Source organism: Haplochromis burtoni, unplaced genomic scaffold, assembly GCF_018398535.1.
Source record: "Haplochromis burtoni strain Fernald_Lab_line unplaced genomic scaffold, NCSU_Asbu1 Contig_195, whole genome shotgun sequence".
NCBI classification, from domain to species: Eukaryota; Metazoa; Chordata; class Actinopteri; order Cichliformes; family Cichlidae; genus Haplochromis; species Haplochromis burtoni.
In genome coordinates this window covers 986,325-1,001,340 of record NW_024582556.1, presented here as the reverse complement: position 1 = coordinate 1,001,340, position 15,016 = coordinate 986,325, and the positions used below count along the sequence as shown (strand labels likewise).

General features: G+C 40.1%; 1 long non-coding RNA gene across 2 annotated transcripts; it reads right to left on the bottom strand.

Moving 5' to 3' along the window:
- Nucleotides 1–63: 63 nt before the first annotated feature.
- Nucleotides 64–13,780, bottom strand: LOC121815367. Of its 2 annotated transcripts, none has more exons than XR_006055013.1 (3): nt 13,670–13,780; nt 10,800–10,885; nt 64–4,914 (listed from the first exon to the last, which is right to left on the bottom strand). It is a non-coding gene; the product is annotated as an uncharacterized LOC121815367 (long non-coding RNA). The 2 variants fall into 2 exon arrangements; XR_006055014.1 differs by lacking the exon at nt 64–4,914 and adding an exon at nt 9,411–10,168.
- Nucleotides 13,781–15,016: the final 1,236 nt, after the last annotated feature.

The window sequence follows — 15,016 nt, the reverse complement described above, 5'->3', positions numbered from 1 at the left end:
TATATAAGTTAATTTCCATGACATGAAATAAAATATATATATTCATATTAAATATCTCAAAAATGAAGTGAAATAACATTTCCAAGGTGGGCGGAAACAGTAAACCAGAGCACATTGTGCTGTTTTGGACATGTCCTGCTGCATGAGCTGTTACTCATGGGTCTGGTCAGGAGAGCAGCTACTGTGTGCATGACTGCGGACTGTAATAATTCCCGCCTCAGGTTCAAGGAACAAGTTATGCCAGAGGACTGAAGAATTAAACAGCAAGCAGATGTTTTTTGGGAAACAGAGGAAGAAAAACAGCAAAAGCCAAAAGCACAGTGAGTGCAACTGAGTCACCAATCTCCCCTGTTTGAAAAAAGCCTCTGAATTCTTTCCACGTGTGCAACAGCGCCAAAGCGTGGAGACTTGAAACACCAGAGAGTTTCAAGCGGCGAGCCTTAAAGTGTTACTTAACATCAACTTCCATATTCACTGCTGTGCAACAGGTTTCCTGAATGTGCACTCATGCATTTTCGGGAGGGTGATCCTGGTGTAAAAGAACGCATAAATATTTGAAAGAGAGAAACATTTACTCCATAGAGTGGTGCATTTTGGGTATGACTTAATTTCTTGGGTTGTTATATCTCTGTCAGATTTATGAGCTGTCTCTGTCAAAGCCCCTGGAAGGCTGCCTGGCTTATATCATCTCTTCTTTGCTCACTGTCTCTGTTTTCCATACATAAGATCTATTTTGCAGCAAAGATTTATCCCTCACACTGGTTGTTTTCATAACGATTTCTTTGTTCCCAGAATGATTTGTATTTGAAAGCTCAGTTGGATACCTCATAATCTCTGAAAGCTGGAACTGCTGCAACTGTTTTCTAAAGTATGATTGGTTTAATTTAGTGTCTGTCATCTTTTTCCACTGATATCAAAACAACACTTTCTTACACAAAGGAATACAGTTGAAAGCAAGACGGAGGGATGTGGAACATCTTCATTGCATTATATCCTAACAAACCTGTAGTTATCAAAAAAGCCCACAGATTTAGATCACCTAAACAACTATGTACGCCTTGATGTATTCACTGCACAATATTGTAAAATATAAAATGTTGAGCTTTCCTAAACAGTGTTTGCAGTTTTTTCACTTGTATTTTTATTCCCAAGACTTTGTGAGAAGACCTGGGAATTTGTTTCTCTTTCATGGTAGAAAATTGTTCACTATCTGCCCCAAGTCATTGTTGGAGTGATATGTTTCATCCTTATAGCCACTTTTACCGAAAGTTGATCAATATTGGAATTACTGGAATACTTTTTAGCTTTACTCAAGTTAAGCCAGCATTCGTTAAAATATGTTCAACACCATTCGTTAATGTTCGTTGGTCTTAGAAGATGGTTACATTGTAGTTGAAAAGGGAAAGACATGGTCAGCAACAATACTCAGGTAGGCTGTGGTGTTTAAACAATGCTCAGCTGGTACTAATGGGCCAAAAGTGCACCAAGAAGATATCTCCCACACCATCAAACCACCAGCCTGAACTGTTGATACAGAGCAGGATAAATCTGTATTTCATGTCGTTTATGCCATTGTGGACTCGCTTTCCTGATCTTAGCTGACATAAGTATCACCTGGTGTGGTCTTCTGCTGCTAAAGCCCATTTGCTTCAAGGTTCAATGCGCCACGCATTCTAAGATGCTCTTCTGCATTAGTTTAAAGGAGTCGCTATTTTTGAGTTACTGTTGCCTTCCTTTTAGCTTTAAGCAGTCTGGCCATTTTCCCCTGATCTCTGGCATCAACAAACCATTTTCACCCAGAGAAATGCCACTTGGTGGATATTTTCTCTTTTTCAGACCATTCTCTCTAAACCCTAGAGATAGTTGCACAACAGTCCCAACAAATCACCAGTTTCTGAAATACTCAGAGCAGTCCATCTGGCGCAAAAATCTATTTCAAAGTCACTTGAACCACCTTTTTCCCCTATTCTAATGCTCAGTTTGAATTTCACCAGGTTGTCGTGACCATGTCTGCATGTCTAAATGCATTGAGTTACTGCATTAATTGAAGGGGGCAGTGATTGTTAAAGGTCCACAGTGCAGAGTTGGTCAAATCTGTCCTGAAGGTTTCTGACAAATATATACAAAATCCAAAGGGTAGAAACAACAGCTTGTGAACTATTTGTTGCTAAGCTTATCAGTTAATTGCTCTGTAGCTTTAGGTTAAGTAGACAAAGCTGGTGTTAATTTCATTATTAATTTCCTCATCTAATTATTTTCTGGTGAACTACTCAAACTAAAAGGTATAAAATGTGAAATTAAGTGTTTTGTGTGGAGTTTCCTCCTCCAAATCTGGAAGGCAAATTTGTTTTAAGGTGTGCCAATCGGTAACACATGTACAGCCTTCTAGTACTTGTTTGTAATGCGGGGTTCTCCATCCTGGCTTCACAAAACTGTGTACAGCCAGTTTGGAGAAAGAGAGCCAAACGGCCACAGCTGGATGGAAAAACTGGAGAGATGAAATACATAGGGGTGTGTGTGAAATGATAGAGAAAGAAACGAAAATGGAAAGTGTTTGGAAAGAGAAAGCTGGAGGGTAATATGTCTGGCTTATAGACTGGAAGAGTAAAGGAGGAGATGAGCAACAACCATGACTGACTGACTGACTGTCACACCCACTTATGGCTGTTCTTCCACTGTTTGCCTTCAGCTCTCTGCCTGGAATAGAAATGCAATGAAAATCTGAACATGAAGAAGGCGCCGCTCTTCTAGAGGAATATAAGAAACATAGAAAACAAACTTGTTATGCAGAAGTTCATGCTGCAGACAGTCAGTGGATGAAGACAGTTGAGCAACATAATTTAAGGTTGTCAGCATTCTCAATGATCCTCGTCATTGCTCACGTCTGAATCAGTCAGAATTTTCTGCACAGGATGCGAAGAGCTGCTGCACTGCTGGGAACAAATGTTAGAGGTCGGTGAGGAGGGATGGTGGTTGTGAATGCAAACTGTGACGAAGCACTTACCAAAGATTCCACAACACACTGCTACAAAGCAAAGTTACTGTGGAAACCAGATTGGGTTGGGTCATTTAAAGAGTGACAGTGAGGGTTGGATTTGACATGTGAGGGGTACTAATAACTTCACTTCATTGCCTGAATTATATGTTGAGTCACACAAGAAAGTCACACGCCCGTGAAATGAGCTAACTTCATGGTCAGGAGTCCAGAGGAGCAAAGAGACCAGGCAAAATGTTGGACACATCACAAAAAGCAACTGAGTTTATAAGCAAATGACAACTTAAACTCAGCCTTCTGGATGCTACAATGGCTTTTTTTTCTAATGTTTTCTCATTCTTACTTTTTCAACTTCAAGGCTGAAAAATGCCAACATGCCAGAATCTGTCCGAAAAAGTTGACTTTTGGGGGATTTCTTTACCTGGCTGTTAGGGCTTGCATCAAGACATGCCACAATCTAGTTTCTCAAGTGGTTACTGGAGACTCACTCCTAAAGTGAGTCACCCCCATAGACTCTTATGTGAAGATTTTCAGCTTTACACCAAAAAAAATTAAATTATAAAAACATGTATAGGTAGCTATAACTGATAGCTGTTTACTGTGTTTCACCTAAGCTGGTGGAAAACAAGGAACTTGGCCACTTAGCTTTGTTGGTAGTTAGTTAGCAAGTATGCTAACATTAATGCTAAAGTATTTGCTAACTTAGCAAGGTGCATTTATCATTCATTCATTTTTGTCACTAAGTTAGCAAGCACGCTAGCATAAATGACAAATATCAACCAATAACAACCTATAATGCTAATAACACTCTGCTTAAAGGGGGCAAAAAAGAATCAGACTATTGTGCTCAAAGGCGCTAAAAGTGAGGGAAGCTCTTGACAGCTTTGACAAAGAAGGTCTAAGAAGTGGACCCAATCTGTCAACCCAATTTGGGCTTTGATAGTCAGGAAAAATTCGATGGATTAATGAATTTTAAAATACTGGAACCTGCATAACAGATGCCATTTAAATGTAAGCAGTTTGTATTTGGTGATGAATGTTTAGGGTCTGTTTCAATCTAAGAGCAGCGTTTTGCTACTCTCACTAAAATATTAACTATCACCTCCCCTTCTCCAGACAGCTGTGTTTCCTCAGGCCAGACACCGTTTATACAACAATTCCAACTTAATCCTATCTGTACCGCCATTTGCAGGGCAGCAGTCTTTCCTGATACCTCTCTTTCGAGCATGGAAACCTTGTCTGTGTTTTTTACACTATGACATCAGATGTAAATAAGGACACCGTTAACAGGGCAGCAAATGTCTGTTTCCATTTCGGCAGTGAGTTGGTGTCTTTGTGTGAGAGAGTAAGAGACAAACTGGGCCTGATCAAGAGGACCTGTGGTCTTCTTTAACCTGTGTCCTCACGCACGCCATCCACAGCCAGGCCAATGTGAATCACTCCACGTAGAAAGGAGAAGCTGACTTCCTTTGGAGTTAATTTGCCCAGACTGTGCCCGTTATTTTAATAAGGCTGATGGGAAAAGTCTGCATCTTGTTTACCCACTGGAGTGAAAAAATAGCCACTTTGTTAGGGTTGCAAGAATGAGCTTCACAGACATGCACAGAATTTGTGACCCATGCGAAAGTGTCTGTCCCTTTTCCTGTTGTCACACCAGCTAATAGTGATTAATTTGTTCATCACATTAATGAACTCGTGATTCTGCCGCCACTGAAAAGGTGATGATCTTCACATGGACAGGGCACATTTCCAAAAGACTTGCAGGAAGCCCTAAAGGCAGCGAGGTAGAGAGTCACTCAAGCCTGACCAGTTACTCACACTGTTTGGTGTGTGTCTGCAATGTGCGTTTGTGTGCGCACCGCTTGCCGCAGCTTGCTTGCTTCGTCATCTCTCATGGAGAAGGAGGTCCTCAGAAGATGCTGGAGGAAGCAGACAAAGAAGTGCTTTGAGTGGTCAAGACTTTTACTGACCTCCTGGAAAAGTGTCTGAACAGACCAAGAAAGATTCAGATGTGCTGCTGAGACAGAAAAAAAACACACACACAAACACACACAGGCAAACACAAGGATGGCATTGTTGCTAATGAGTAAATATAGTTATTCCATTCTGCAATAAAAGCTCATTTTGCTCAAATGCTGATTGTTTTACTTTTAAAACCTTTAGATTTCCACTATTTTCTGTTTCACAATGTGTTTTACTAGTCATAGGGTTTTATTTTCTAAATCGGAGTAGGCCAGTGGTGCATACATAACATTCAGCACCTTAGAGTGATCCAGGTTTCCTGTCTGCATCCTGAAGCTTTCCACATCCACCACGTAAAGCCTTTTCCCAGTGTGAGCCCCACAGGGAAGCCAAAGGAAGGTTTGCAGTACCTTCATAAGTTAAAAACAAAGTATTTCAATCTTATCAGATCTCTTTCCTCTGTGTGTTTTCTCATTGTCTGCTCAATCAATCAATCAATCTTTATTTATAAAGCACTTTTCATACAGAAAAAATGTAGCACAAAGTGCTTTACATAGTTAAAAGCAGCCCACCCCACCCTCCAACTCACTCCCCACACTCTCAATACACATATATCCCCCCACCCCCACCCACACACACATACACACACGCGCACACTTAAAGAGTAAAAATTGGGCTGGGCTCGCATGAGCCAAGTGAGGAAACATTATAACAGAGAGCCGTCTGCACCGGGAGCCGGTCACAGACCGCAGCCTCCGGGCTGGGCACACAGCCGGAGGGAGGCAAAGGAGCCCCCCAAACAGGCTGAGAGACCCCCAGAGACCCAGCAGCCACGGTCAATAACAGCCCCGGTGCAGAGAGTGCCCTCCGAGGAAACACTGGAGATATGACGCAATACGATGTATACAGGGTAAAATGATAAAATAAATAAGAACAGGATACAATATAAATATAAATATAAATAGAGTAAGAAGATTAAAAAATGAATAAGAATAAAATCAAGAAATATTAGGTAAATCCTAAATTAATAATAGGCTCTCTGCCTATGTTCATTTTAATGCATAAAGATGACTATTCCCTCAACTTTGTGTGCAATAAATACCCAACATCAAGGATTTTTTTTCAGCTGTACCATGATGATGCAAACACACTTTCCAATCCTGTTAGGGGAAATGTCATTAACTGTGTTCCTTTTCTTAAGCATCACCATTAGTCACTCTCCTGTCTAGACAGCGGGGACATGCCAGCTCACCTGGGGCCGTATGGCGAAGCAGGACTACCTGCTTTATCCCAGGTGAAGTCAGCCTACGTAGGAAAATGTACGACATACATCATGATATAACATGCAGCACTGTGGCTCATAACATTATCAGCTCACAGAAACAAGTACAACCAGTGGAAGGTATGTCTGTTTGGCGTTTGCATGCTCTCACCTTGTCTGTTCTGGTATCCATCAAAACCATGACAGGTAAATTGGCCTGTTAAGTGCCCCTGACCAAGGCATATGCTCAGTGCTGGAGCTGTTCCCCATGACTGCCCACTGCTCCAAAAACTTGGCTTACAAGTCGGGTTAAAAGTTTACATACACTTGCCATGGGCATGAATGTCATGGTAATTTTGGGCTTTTGATAAATTCTTCGAACTGTTCTTTTTTCCAAGTGGAGTGATTGTACATTTACTTTCATGACCTTAAAAAATAAGAATCGAGTGAACAAGTTAATTTAGGGGGGATCCACACAGGATCAAAACTATACATACAGGCTCAAATATAATAATATTTGGTTAAATGCCCTTTAGGAAGTTGCAACTCAATCAAACACTTTGGTAGCCATCAACAAGCTTCTGGCAAAATTTATAAATTCAGAAATGGTAGAGTTCATTCAAGTTAGTTGGTTGGCTTTGCAACATAGTCTACAAATTTTCAATAGGTCTGAGGTCAAGAACATAATTCCAAAGGCCTAATGTTAGCCTGCCTTTTCCATTTCAAAAGGCACGAGTTTTTATGTGTGCTTGGGATCATTGTCCTGTTAGAAAAACCCAACTGTGTCCAAGTTTTAACCGTCTCATGCTGATTTGGCATGAAGTTGAAAAATTTTCTTTTGTTTCTTTTTTTTTTCTGCCTGTCCCATTTGGTTCTTTAGCCGTCAGAATTGTTGTCTGAAGACCAACAAGGATACCCAATGGATTTATTTTGCCAAATGGATCATCGTGGCATTGCCGTATTGGTCCATTTGATCGACCTTTGTTTTTATTATTTATTTTATTTTATTTTCAGTTGTTACAGACGGGACAGACATGAGTGAGGGATAGGAAAGGGAGAAAGAAAGAGGAAGGAAAAGAAAAACAGAAGGGGAGAGGGACATTGAGAAAGTGGAAAAAAATAAAAATAAAATCTCCTGGATCACCTGTTGAGAGAGAAAGACTAGAAAACAAGCAAAAAAAACCAAAGCAGCATACTAAACACAACACCATCGCATTAATCTAGCTAAGTGTAAACAGCAGTAAATACTAAATATTCAATGTTGTTGTGCAGCACGCAGGAAAGTTGAAAAATTTTTCAAGGTATGCCTTCTTCATTATACCATCCAGTTTGTGCAAGGACCAGTACTACTGGCAGCAAGACAGTCCCAGAGCATGAGGCTTCCACCGCCATCTTTGACCATGTATGGTGATTTTAAGATTGAAAAGCCTCGCCTTTACTCTTCCAGACAAACCCCTTGTTATTGTGGGCAACTGCAAATTTCAGTCAATTTCAAATGTGTCAATCAAAGTTTGTGTCTTTTTCCAGACCTTGGCCAAGTGGTGACACATCAGAATAACTTGTACTTTTGGCAAATAAAAACTACCAGGTATCCTTGGCCTTGTCAAGTTAAAAGATACTGTAGAACCTTCAGCAGCACTTGTTAAAAGACTGAAACTAGTGCATATATATTTGAGCCTCTATGTCTACTCCTTACCCTAGATTAGAGAAAATTCTAAATAAATTCACATTTCTGCACCCAAGGATCAAAAACTGGACTAGTTTGAAGTAATCTTACTTTTCTGACTCTTTACTACTCTCCCAGAGGATGTTATACAACCTCCCTGATCCACCCAAGCACTTTCTTCTATGCTTCAAGTGCTTTCTATGTAGTATTCACACTCCAATGAATGCATCAGAGAGTTAGTATCCCAAGGATATTTGGCACACAGTCTGGGGCAGCCAGGGATCGAACCACCAACCCTTCTGATCAGCAGCTGACCTGCTCTACCTCCTGAGCTACAGCCATGTCTCACATTGCAATGCAGACACACAGTGTTTGCATTCTGTTTTGACACCACTACTTGAAATAATTCACTGGCTTCCATATCTGCAGTGCCAGCGTGGGCTGCTTGATTCAGAGATGTTAAAGAGAGGTGAGAGCAGAAAGGGTGTGGATGAGCAGTCTGCTGTAGTTGGTGAGTGAAGCTTGGATCACAGTTCACACCCACACAGTGATTTTACCAGTGGCTAACAGTGGGGATATAATGGCATTTCTTCAGCTTTGGTAGGGTCATGAGGATGTTAGGACTGTAAACTGTGACCTCTCATGCAAAGAGAATCACAATCCTATTTCTAAACCAGAAAGTCAATATTAAAGGAGTAAGCAAACTCAGATTTGGTCAGTTCTACATTTCTATTGCATTTATTTCCACCACTTTTGAACGTCTTTCTTCTACAGTATTTGGATTTGGCATCTAGGGTAGTGTTAAACTAGAAGAATTATGGCTGTGAGCTATGGTTTAGGTGAGCTTGGTTAATGTTAGTGCATTATGCACAGAGAAAGTTTGTGATTAAGGGAAATTAGAAGGTGCCTTCGAAGATAGAGGCTTATCCACCATCCCAGCCTCCACCCTTCTGCTTTTTAATTGGATTCTTAAAGGAATTATGTATTTAATATTTAATTGTTTATCAACACAAGGAACAGTGTTAAACACCAACTACAAATTACCCCTGTTACCTTTTTTTAGTCTGAATTGCTTTCAGTAATTAGAGTAGAAACTGGAATCATTTGAGGGGAAAACTTTCCACAAAGAACTACTAAAGCAGACGGCAAGATTGTTCACATTTCCCTGAAGTGGTTCAAGTCCCATTTATAGAGCAGAAAGTAATTTGTCCCATGTTTTGTCTAACTTACACATTCAAAAGGAATATGACGTAAAGCAATCTCCCAGGCTTTTATTCTTGTAATTTCGTTACGTCAAATAGTTCAAAGAACACTCTGAAATCTCATGTTCTTAATGTGTGATTTATCATGAATGCAACAATAAGGTTCTAAGAGGACTATACCTTATCACTATCAAGACAATGATAAGGTATCAGGTGATGAACACATAATTTCTTTCCATAATAGCTTAATGGGATGTTGGAGGTGGAAGGAAATGTGTTATTTATTTATTGATTGATTTGTTATGATATTGTTGATTTGTTAGGATTAAATGTCCTGCCAGCGATTCACCTGATGTTATAAGCTTTCATCACAAAAAAGCAACATTATGAAAGCTGGTAGATACTTAAGATTTCACCAAGTGCATCTTGGTCTGCTGTACGTTTCACGTTTGCTTTGTGGGGCAGTCATGCTGCATGTAAGTTTATTATAAACTTGTTTTTGAGTCAGGGATTTCTTTGCAGTTTCAAATTATTTGTATTGCGATTTCAACTTACTGTTACTTATAATTATGCATGTAATTTTTGGAAATGTGCTTTTGTGAATACTTTTAAGAAATTATCGGTCCATATTTTAAGAAGAGGGCAAGTTTGTTTGAAGATGTTGGTACTAACAACAGTATTAACAATATTTGCTGAGCGGGCTTAAGACCACCATTTCATCCATTTCGTACATTTGTGTGGCAACTACATTCCCGGGGAAACAGCAATGATAATTGTAGTGATTTAGTGATCCGAAAGTTGATTCTGAGTTTATATTTGGAAGTATTAAATCAAAGAAAACTGGATTTACTGGATTCGCTTCGGAAGAACTGGGCATGATTTATTGACATAAAAAATTCATCAGTTTAAAAAATTAAACTGATGATCCATCACATCAGAACAGAATCCCAGCGGTGACAGGAATTAGGACAACACCCTCAAAGTATAGGCGCTAGTGGTGGTGAAGATGAAGAAAGAGACCTGGATGGCGCTCTGAGTGACCAGGGTGAAGCGGAGAGGAGGTGGGTTCAACAAATGAGAGCCTGAAAGGGAAAATGACAGAAGAGCAGAGAGATTTAAAGTATACAGAGTGGAGGCTGATTGGCTGAAACAAGGGGGGAAAGAAAATGATAGTCAAAGTGATGTAAACAATCTCACAAGCTTCTTTTTTTCAGCCACATAAGTTGCCCCTTTCTGACATTTAAATCCATCTATCCATTTTCTTCATCTTATCCTATTATGGGTTGTGGGGGAGCTGAAGCCTATCCCTGCTGTCGTAAGGTGCAACCTGGACAGGCTGCCAGTCTGCCACAGAGCTAACACAGAGAGACAGAAAATCATTCATGCTCACATTCAAAATTTGGAGTCACCAGTTAACCTAACATGCATGTCTTTGGACTGTGTGAGGAAGGAAGGAGGAACCCACGCAGACACATGCCAGGAAAAGTGTTCGACCTAAATGGTCCTTCAGACCATCAATGGTTCAAATAGCGCTAAAGCAAACAGAAAGTGATGACGCAGTAGCAGCAGCATCATCAGGGAATAATTTAATGTGGGCGAGATATCATTCCACCTTTTCGTGTTTTATCCCTCCTTGTTTTTTTTTGTTTTTTTTGTTGTTGTTGTTTTGCCAATTTCACCATCCCCCACTCTCCTCTTCCCTTCTTCACTTACCTTTTTTGGTCTCAGTCTGAGTATTCCTCTCCATTTGGCTTCACTGACTGCACCGCTCCTCTGACCATTTGCCGTAGTGCTGTTGTCTGAAGGAAATGCCAGAATGTTTTACTGTCTGTGGCACAGAGACCCAAACTCTTTAACCACAACACACTGAGCTCACAGAATGTTTTGTACTTGAATGTGACTATTAGTTGGTTTACCGGAGCACATTTTCTGATGTCCTAAATAGACAAATAAACCACTCTGTGGTTTATTACTCTAATAATAAACTTTCATTTGGGTAACGATAAGCTGCAGCAGGTTTGCTATGACTCACGTGTATGGCAATGCAGCATGGCAAAATCATAGCCAAGCTGCGGGAGAATGACTCACAGTCTGTGGACGGGCACATTGACGGTCCTGATTACATTATTTCCCAGCAGAATAATTTTTTGCATGGAGAAAACATTAAGAATGAAATGAAAAGAGTTTCCTAAAGCTTTCCCTGTTTGACACAGCACTACACTTCACCACAGCAGAGTGGAGTTACAAGCCCTTTAAAAAGCCTCACTCTCTTGGAAAGGAAATTCTTTCATAATGAAACTATAACAAGCAACAACACAATGAATCAAACGAACAAACGAATAGAGGCCTTCCTAACAACATCTGAACCCTGCCTCACATCCACCCTCCCTTACTTTGCAATTATTTTTCAGACACAATACAAACTCACAGTCTGTCCCACTGCACAGCTTTGAAGGCTATTAAACAGATGAAGATAGGAGCTCGGAAAAAGCGTGACATCATCTCACCGTGTATGCGCATGCATTCGTTTGTTTGCACCGGTTTGATGTCTCTCTCCCTTTCTTACTTCCTATAATTACAGCTCTTGTACCTCCTGAAGACAAGCAGCAGATGTTAACATCATCTGACCATGAGTCATGTTATTTATTTCAAGGTGAAAAGTTGGAACATCTTGACTTTCTCACACATTAGACTGGTGTGAAGCATGGATCCAGGTAATAAGTCATATATAAGTGATCAGCACATGCTCCAACATGTAAAAGAAACTTTTGTCCTTGTGTTTATATCGACACAGTTATTCAGGCTGAACTACATTTGACCTAAACACTGCTGAAGTTGCAAATGGAAAACTACATCTTTGCTGCATGCATATATATATATATATATATATATATAGTCAAATGCAATTAATTCACAGGTCAGGTGTTGCAATGATCTTAAAAGCACCATGAATAATTCAAGATCCCGCCAAATTCATCCCAAGGTCAATGTTGAAATTCATGATTGTACAGTTAGAGAAAACAGACAATTATAGCTTGCTAAGGTTGCCTGGAGAAAAATGAACATTATAGCACCGTGTTCCTTTTAGGTTTAGGTTTGCAGAGCTGAATCTGAAAAAACCAAAGGACATCTGAAAAAATGGCATATGAGACCAAAGGGGAGATGTTCATCTACAATCCACAGCAGCAAAAAAACACCACCAACAACAAATGTCATGTCAGCTCACACCTAGCACTGTTTGTTTCGCAGCCATGGGACCTGGACACCTGTCAGTCATTCTGTTGATCATGAATTCCTCTGTATACCAAAATATACTTGACTCAAATGTGAGGACGTCTGTCTGACAGCTAAACTTGGCTGAAACTGAGTCATGCAACATGGCAACGATCCCAAACATTAAGATGTTGATGTTTGATGGATGAATAAAAGTAAGTTCCAAAAAAAGAAAAGAAGAACCAGGTACTACTCAACTTTAGGATGTACTTAGTTTTTCACACACTGCTTCTGTGTTTTGGTTTAGTTTTTGTGAAATAAATAATACGGTGTACATGGTCATATGTCATGTGTTGTGGCTTTATTGTGTCCTCACACATACAACCTCAAAACTGGCAGAGATTATTGTTTCTTTTTGCCATGACTGTAAAAGATGGACATAACCTTTGGGTCTGAAAAATGAAGCCAGAGCAGCAGTAAACATGTGCCTGGTCATCTCAGAAAGGAGTTTATAGTTTTAATAGCTAGTTTCAGGCTAGAAGTCCATTTTTCAAAGCTATTTTAGTGGACAAACAGAAAACTAGAAGATAAAGCAGGGTGTGGTTTAGTGAGTAGCATTCACGGTCTCATCATTAGCTGTTCATAAACTAAAGCAGTGGTGGGAGAACTGGTTTTCTCGACAGGAGCATGATTAAATCTGACCCTGAATGCAACTGGGAGAGAGTGATGTAGGTTATGTGGAGTTTAAATTTTGAATCTCAGCTGTACTTCTGGGAAAACTCAAGAGGTTGTTTCTGAAAGAGACAAGAGGTGTTAATATTTTCTAACTACTGTTTTTTTAATCCTCTTCATCCAAACGACTCTATCAAAATATTCAGGAAGCATACAAATGTATTACCCAGCATATCACATGCCACAGCATCATTATCTGGCAGAAATATTAGGCTTAATAAATCCATGCACTGACATTTTAGATCCACTTGATCTGTGTAACAGAAAACTTCCCACCAGTATCTCCAGACTTCCCCGAAACGACCATAAGCTGTTAGGAATTCCAGGTATATAATAAAAACTACAATATTTCATGCATCTAACTCAGAAGGACTTTTCTTTATTTGGCTGTACTTTCACTGATATCTTAAAAGAGAAACTTGTGTGCGTGTGTGTGCGTGTGTGTGTGCAGGAATATGCGGGAATATGTCACAAGTTCATTGTTGACTTAAATAACACCAGCCCAGACGGTGAGTCCCTGAAGGCTAGACCAATGAAAAACAGCACCTCTGTTTTGTGGTTCTGTTCGGCAGACCCTCTTCTCTGTGCAAACGCAGCTGGTCCGACTGCACATACAAAACCCACACACACCCACTCACTTCCCCTCTGCAGGCTCTGTGCTGTGGTGGAAACTCTGTGGACGCTGACATCATCACTCCGAGACCACTGAGGAACATTACAGACGGAGAGTGGAAATATAGTCCCGGGCAACGACATCACACTACGGTTACTGTCATTGCTGTACCACAGAGATGGAAGCAGAGACTGCAGGATGCACCAATCACGTGCCCACCCCACCCCCCCACCCACCGTCCTCCTAAGGACCAGCGTACACAAACAAAGTGCAGAAATGCAGCCTCTAAGGTCCTCACTGCTTCTTGCTTCATGATAAAACCATCTAGAAACGAATCATCGTTGCTGCTTTAATTGCATGTTCTTATGACAGCTCCGGATGGCTTTTGTGTACTTGTTCACTATCGAATCCCTCCCTAACAATCATTTGTCTATCCAGTATCTCGAGAGGCACCTTTAAACAAACACTCCGGTGGGGGTGAGCTATTCCCTGATGTGTTTATCTGCCTTGAAAGATAACAGTTTCTGGTAAATTCCTGCACTTATTCGCTCTCTCCTGTGGATTGGAAGCATATGGCTTCATTGCATAACGCTGACAAAGAAGGTAATCAAGGGGAGAAATGACTTCACGTTATTAGAAGAAGGAGTAGGTATGTAGGCTCCCTTTGTGAATTTTAAGTTTGGCCATTATTCTTATGAGTATAACCTGATCTATTTTGCACATGTCTGAACACAAATGAAGTCTTAGTCAGTGTTTCCGTTTCCAGGTAATTGGCAGTTTAAAAAAAGCCCAGAGGACAAAGCATTCCCCATCAAAGTAGAACGAAAACAAATCGGGACAGTAACAAAAAGTTTAAGCCAAAAATTAGTCTCTAAATGTGACGTAGTTCTAACACAGATGGTTAAACATAATAATTACCGTGTTTGCCTTTTGGTCTGGTCTGCTGTTACACCACTTCACTAAATACAGACCAGAAGCTTCATTTACTGGATAAGTATATTTAAAAAGAGAACAAATTCAAATAATTCAGTGTTTACACTGAGTCTGGCATAACACTTGAAGCATTTTTTATGTTATATTTTTAAACCTTGAAACATTCACATCATTTGCTACTATGGCCTTACTTTCCTTCTTATTTTAACCAATGTTCTGCATAGTACCAGGAGCACAAGCAAATCTATCTGATTTCATTCAGCACTCACAGTCCTTAATGAAAAGATCTAATCAGCCAATCAAACGGCAGCATCTCAATGCATTGTTCACTTCAAAATTCTACACAAAATACTAATAAATAATGACAAAGTGAAAAAGGTTAGATTGAAATAATGCAAATTTATTAAAACCAATAATTTACCTAAGAATTCATGGCCTT